The sequence below is a fragment of the Octopus bimaculoides genome, chromosome 11 (genome assembly GCF_046866305.1).
Source record: "Octopus bimaculoides isolate indiv1 chromosome 11, ASM4686630v1, whole genome shotgun sequence".
Taxonomy (NCBI): Eukaryota; Metazoa; Mollusca; class Cephalopoda; order Octopoda; family Octopodidae; genus Octopus; species Octopus bimaculoides.
The window spans coordinates 11,051,338-11,058,837 of record NC_142938.1 but is presented as its reverse complement, the minus strand read 5'-3'; the positions used below and the strand labels follow the sequence as shown (position 1 = coordinate 11,058,837).

The 7,500-nt window shown below is 32.5% G+C and overlaps 1 long non-coding RNA gene across 1 annotated transcript in view; it reads left to right on the top strand.

Moving 5' to 3' along the window:
- LOC128249027 (uncharacterized) overlaps nt 1–7,500 on the top strand; it is a 142,126-nt gene that overhangs the window by 34,412 nt on the left and 100,214 nt on the right. Inside the window, exons 2-3 of the long non-coding RNA XR_016243758.1 lie at nt 3,696–3,998; nt 5,942–6,057. This is a non-coding gene — a long non-coding RNA (uncharacterized LOC128249027). The remainder of the gene's footprint in view (nt 1–3,695; nt 3,999–5,941; nt 6,058–7,500) is intronic.

The window sequence follows — 7,500 nt, the reverse complement described above, 5'->3', positions numbered from 1 at the left end:
GATGATGATGATAAGGCGACGAGCGGGCAGAATAATTAGAACACTGGACAAAATGCTTAAGCCTCGGACAAAATACTTAACGCCGGACAAAATGCTTAACGCCGGACAAAATGCTTAAGCCTCGGACAAAATACTTAGCGCCAAACAAAATGCTTAACGCCGGACAAAAAGCTAACACAAACACACAAACACACACACACACACACACACATGTATATATATATATATATATATATATATATATATATATATATATATATATATATATATATATATATATATATATATATACATACATATATATATATATATACATATAGTCTGTTAAAGTCTGTCATACCGGCCATGATGAAATACTACAAAGTATAGAAAATATGAAATACCACAAGGTATAGAAAATATTCGCCTTTATATATTTATATATTTAATCCTTTATATTGAACACTCAATATTTCATCTATTCAATAAGACATATTCCATATATTCAATAAGACATTCAATACTTTATTTCATAGTACCATCCATTTTTATTTTATATTATATATTGTATATTATATTATATATTATTATATATTCCATATTCTATATCCCACATTGGTTTTGCAGGAATATAAATAAAACATAAAAAACAGACAGTGTTGGAACTCTTTTAAACAAAATAATATATTCCTCTATACACAATCATACAAAAAAAACCCCTTTCTTGTATTTATTTTTACTCGCATATATATACATATATATATATATATATATATATATATATATTTGTTTTGCAAGATTTTTGATGTGAAATCGTGTGTTGAAACAGATGTTGTTGTACTTGGGGATGGTCATATTGCCAGTTTAGCCAATAAAAACACACGCACTGTATATTTGGTGTTAATTTGCTTCAGCTTTATATTACATTAATCTTAATCTTATTTCGGCCAGAGTTCTTTCGTCACACTTCTGTGACCTCATCAGTGGTCCTTTGTTTCCTTCTTTCTTATGTGTGTCTCACCTTGCTAACTATCAGATAGTTAGCAAGGTGAGACACACATAAGAAAGAAGGAAACAAAGGACCACTGATGAGGTCACAGAAGTGTGACGAAAGAACTCTGGCCGAAATAAGATTAAGATTAATGTAATATAAAGCTGAAGCAAATTAACACCAAATATACAGTGCGTGTGTTTTTATTGGCTAAACTGGCAATATGACCATCCCCAAGTACAACAATATATATATATATATATATATATATATATATATATATATATATATATATATATATATATACATATATATACGAGGAGTGTACGAAAAGTCTTGAGCCTCATAAAAAACAAAACATGGTACAAGACTTCTGATGAAGGTACGAGACTTCCAGGCTCAAAGGCGCTGAAGGCTCAAAACCTTTCATACACCCCTCGTGCATATACATATATATATATATATATACGACGGGCTTCTTTCAGTTTCCATCTACTAAATCTCCACTCACAAGTCTTTGTTTGACCCGAGGCTATAGTAGAAGACACTTGTCCACGTTGTAATGCAGCGGCACTGAATCCAGAACCATTTGGTTGGGAAGCATACTTCTTACCATACACCCACTTCTACGCCCAATGTCTAATTCCCATTTCCTTACTGAATAAGGTAAATAAGAAACTAATAGATTTAGACAGAAATCTGGCATCGGAATCTAGTATCTGAGTCTAGATATAGTAATAAATAAAAATTTGACAGAGACAACGTTGAGACACACAACATTCAGTCACACAACATTCAGTAATTTATACAAATGGGTGATAATTTCAAAAGTGTCTGTAACTATGTAATAAAAAATGGTACCATTTACCATCTCGAGGGATGACTTATTGTAAGATCAAATACAAGACACATTTCTCGATGTTCAGTCTCAATGATAATACGATAATCTATATCTAAACAGCAGTCGTGAAGCACACTGGAAAAATTCTCTTTGGAAAAATTAAAAGGAAATTAAGACTGATGTTATGGAAATAATGAAATAATATTACTATGTGCTATGGGAATTTGTGAGAGAAATATGATAATGTTCAGCTTGTAGTGTATATATATATATATATATATATATATATATATATATATATATATATATATATATACCCACACACCCAAAGAGGAAGAGAGAGAGAGAGAGAGAGAGGCTGATTAAAATCAATCTGTAAGATTTATAATTCCAAATGTAATTTATTTCGCTTCTTCTTAGTAAAAGTTTAACGGTGAAGATAATTTCATTCCTGCACCATTGCTTAAGTTGATTAGCGATCTTGGTTTAATTATTATTGCTATTATTATTATTATTATTATTATTATTATTATTATTATTATTATTATTGTTATTATACATTGAGGTGATGAATAAAAAGTGCCGGTAATATACTATTGAATATCGGGCTCAAGGTTTATAATTTATCACCAGAGAACGTTACGAAGCCAATGTTTTATTTGCAATGACAATACTCTCATACGACACCATCCAGCCATGTTAGCTGCAAAATTATTTAGTGACAAATTCTGATAACGAGAACGATAAATCATGAGTGTACTCTAAAAAAAAAAAACTAGATGATGATTTCCGGACAAGAAATATACTGAGTCAAATAGTCATGTGTGTACTATACTTAATATAAAAACAGCACGAAAAGTAAATTTACAATGCTATTCGTGCAATGATAATATCGATTATATCGACCCCAGTCCTCAGCTGGTAATCATTTTATCGATCCTGAAGGACAAAAGGCAACGTCGACCCTGGCGGAATTTGAACTCAGAACGTAAAGACAGACGAAATGCCGCTAAGCACTGTATTGGCCATGGAATTACTTTTCTTATAATATTTTTCCTTCGTTATATTTTGGAATTCTATTATGGTTTTCTATTATGATGGGATTTATTTTAACCCTTTCTGATGTTCTTTCAGCTGTGTAGGTTAAATATATCCAATAGATATCGGCTTTGGGGTAGCTTCGGAACATTATAGTATCCTTGTTTTCCTCTAAGCTATTGAAATCACTAAGCTTCCAAACGACAATTGAAACTGTAGTTTATAACTACAACGGCTAATACACGTATTCATAAACTATTATTTTATTTCTATAATTGAATTCACTTTTTGATATTAGTTTCGTGCTTCTACAGTACTCGTTTCTAATTTTCTCATTTATTTCCGTATTATATCTTATCAGTTCCGTCTACACTTAAGTACACGCATAAATGTTTCTGTTCTGATTCTCTCTGATTTCAAAGCCTGGATCAAAATTTTATGTTCCCAGTTTTAGTTAATTTGTATTTTCTTAAATCGCTCTGGGACCTATGTCTAATCTCATACTCAATTCTATATCCTCGCTGAGATATTATTAGTTTTTAAGCACTGTGCTTTCACTGCACAACCGAGCTCAACTCTATGCACCTGTAGCATGTTGAGTGCTTTGTTTAGTTTTTTTTTTTTTTTCCTTATTTTCTCTTCTACTAACTGTATCCTGAATAGTACATTCGCAGGGCTGTTGTCTGCAGTGGTGTTTATGCTTAACTCCTAGGATTTAGGTTATTTACTAGCATGATCTTTAATCACTCCCAAGACACCTAAGGGGGATTATTTCTATTTCCAGTCCCTACGTTATGCTTATCACTACTTCTATATTTTATACATTTATTCTTTTACTTCTTTCAGTCATTTGACTGCGGCCATGCTAGAGCACCACCTTAATGTCATCGACATCGGTCGCTACTACGCTACCGCCGGGTGGAGAAAGGGTACTTAATTTATCGACACAGAAAGGGTGAAAGACCTCGGCGGAATTTGAAATCAGAAGGTAAAGACAAACGAAATACCGCTAAGCATTTCGCCCGGTGTGCTAACGATTTTGCCAGCTCGTCGTCTTCACTCAATCTGGATAGGCTAAGGATTTTAGAAAAAGAAGTCAACCAGTTGACTCGAACATTACAAATACAATCAGTAAGCGGAACAGTAAAGGTATGCAAGACTTTGCTCAAGTCTAAAATGTGAATCTGATTTTTCTTATCTAGATTCAAGTTATGGGTCTTGTATTTTAATTAGAAACTAGCTCCTTCTTTAACGAAAGACTTCAACTAACATAAAACAGAAAAAAAAAACATATATACTCTCAGATATATATACATGTGCATAGATAAAGATATGTTCACACAAACATATATGAATATGAACATGTATGCATACATGCAAACATACATACACACACACACATGCACGCATATTTACTCACGTATACACACATATACAAACATTTGCATACCCGTACAAACACTCACACATACATGTACACACACACACACACACACACACACACACATATATATATACATATATGTATATATATGTATGTATGTATGTATGTATGTATGTATATGCACACATATATGCATATATGCATACATAATCACATATATACATATAGATACACATACAAATGCACATGCACACATATTTACACACATATACGCACATACACAAATATACACGCACACATACATCTATATATATATATATATATATATATATATATATATATATATATACATACAAGTAAATGCACACATACGCACATATACACACACGTATACGCATACATCCGCACAGAACGGAAGTGAGTTAAAATAGCAAGTTGAAACAATAGTTAAAAACCTTCCCTCTAAAGTATCAAATAAACTATGGCGGTGTAACACTCTGCGGATACGGTAACATCGTCTTTCATAACGAGGCTAAGCTGCATTCATGACTTCCTGTAGCGTTTCTGTTGTTGATGCATAGATGCGTGCGTGTGCGCGTATGTTTGTGTATTTGTACGCACATGTATGCACATCATTGTGCGTTTATGCGTGTGTGAGTATAAATCAGTGCCTATGTGTTTGTGTGTATAGTCTGTACTTGTGTTTGCGTGTGTGTATATGAGCTCGTGCATCTATTTCTACGTGTCCTGTGTCTACATGTGTATATGTATGGCTGCTTATGTATGTCCTCGTGCATTTGTGTGGGTGTATGTGTGTGTATGTGAATTTGTGTGTGTGTGTGTGTCTGTGCGAACATGCGTGTATTGTTGCAATGGAGTATAGCTGAAGGTGTGTGTGTGCGTGTGTGTGTGTGTGTGTGCGTGTGTGTGTGTGTGTGTGTGTGTGTATACGTGTCTGTGTTCAAGTGTACATGTATACACGCATCATACTTTGGACGCATGCGGATCTGCGTTTGTGTATGCATGTATGTATATCTATCTATCTATCTATCTATCTATCTATCTATCTATCTATCTCTCTCTCTCTCTCTCTCTATATATATATATATATATATATATATATATATATATATATATATATATATATATATATATATATATATATATATATATATATATATATATATATGCGTACGTTTATGTGTATATCTGCATATGAGTGTAACAGTATGTATGTGCGTGTGTGCATGTATTTACTCGTATGTTCCATTATGTATATGTCCGCATGCTTCTATGTGTGCGTGTGTGTGTATATGCGTGTCTATATTCATATCTGCATTTGTATGCATGAGCGCGTATTTACGCATCTGTGTGTATGTCTGTGTATGAGCACACCAAAGCGCACATGTATGCGTGTGTGCTTCCTTCTATCTATATGTCTCGCCGTGATATACAAATTATTTAGCCTTGTTTTGCTGTATTGATTTTTTCTTGATTTTCTTTTTTTTTTTCTTTTAGTAACTAAAACTTTTTTTTTCCTTATGTTATTTGTTGAATTTTAAATTCTTATGTTGCCATTGTATTTTTATTTCATCTTTACCAGGTTTTCCTGTCTCCTGAGCCAGGAAGATTATTGTTTTAGCTATTTCCTTACTTAATATTCTTTTTTTTATTTTTGTCTTTATCAAGTTTTTTTTTTCTTTTATAGATCGAGCAGAGTGATGAAAACAAGATGGTGTCTTCACAGTAAAACAAGGAGAACATTTGATATTAGAACGACAACAAAATATCATCTAATGGATAACTTATCTCGTGACAAAACGGGTTTGTCTTATCTTTCAAATTAACACTCAGATAAGCACCACTTTAGGAATGTAATATTTTTGTTGCTTTTTTTTTCTTTTTTGTTATTGTCGACCATATCTCCTTCACTGTTGCTGCTATCGTATTATTATTATTATTATTATTATTATTATTATTATTATTATTATTATTATTATCATCATCATATTCGCTGTTATTGTTCTTTTTCACGTTGACGGTGTTGAATTCTCGCATATTCTGTTTATTTGTCACATTTGTCTCATTAATTGTGAAAAAAAAAATTGTTTAGCAGAAATCGTGTTGTTCTGAAGACGCATCGAATATTATAAAAATAGTAATAATAATAATAATAACTATTATTATTATTATTATTATTATTATTATTATTATTATTATTATTATTATTATTATTATTATTAGCTGGGGAATGTCTAACAGTTGTTACATTGTGAGTAAAACAGATTCGCTTGTCGACCGACTCCGACGTAACGATTGTCCTGCCTTCTTTCTTTCCTTGGTTTGTCACTTTTCTACAACTCTATGAACTTAACCGCGGTGATAACCTAAAAAAATCAACATGTGTTTGAATCGTTTGTATGGACATCCAATTGGTCATGACTCTCAAAGACCTTAAGGCAAGGAAGAATAAATCAGACATGTGGTGCATACAAGGCAGAAGACTTAGCTGCTATACATGCGGTGTAGACAAGGCAGAAGACCTAGTTGTTACATGTGTGGCATCAAAGCTCAATTGAGAGACTTCTGTCTTGAAGAAGGGTAAATGTAAAGGAAAAAGAACGATGGAAGAAAGAATGGCGGTATTAGAGGTCAGAGGTGAAGGTCACAGTGATGGCCATTGCTCTTGCTAAAGCAAAGCAGTAGCGTTTATGACCAGAACGAAAACAAGAGAGGTTATCACGTCTTTAATATTGACCATAACGGGGACACCGAGATAGACAGACACACACACACACACACACACACACACACATGCTAACTAATACATGTGTGCGTGCGTCCATTTGTGTGTGTGTGCATGTGTGTGTCTGTGTCTGTATGTGTCTGTATGTGTGTCTGTGTTGCTCGTGTTACAAATATCTTTAACCTTAGAATTATATATGTATGTATATATATATATATATATATATATATATATATATATATATATATATATATATATATATATATATATATATATATATAAGTAAATTACACTTACGTAAATTATTAAACTGATGAGAAGCAAAGACATGCCATAGCCATACATACACACACTCACACACACACACATACATACATACATACATACATACATACATACAAATAACTATATGTGCGTCTGTGTGTTAATGTATGTGTCTGTGTGTGTGTGCGTGTGTGAATATATATATACATATATATATACATATATATTTGTGCATGCATGTGAATATATAATTATAT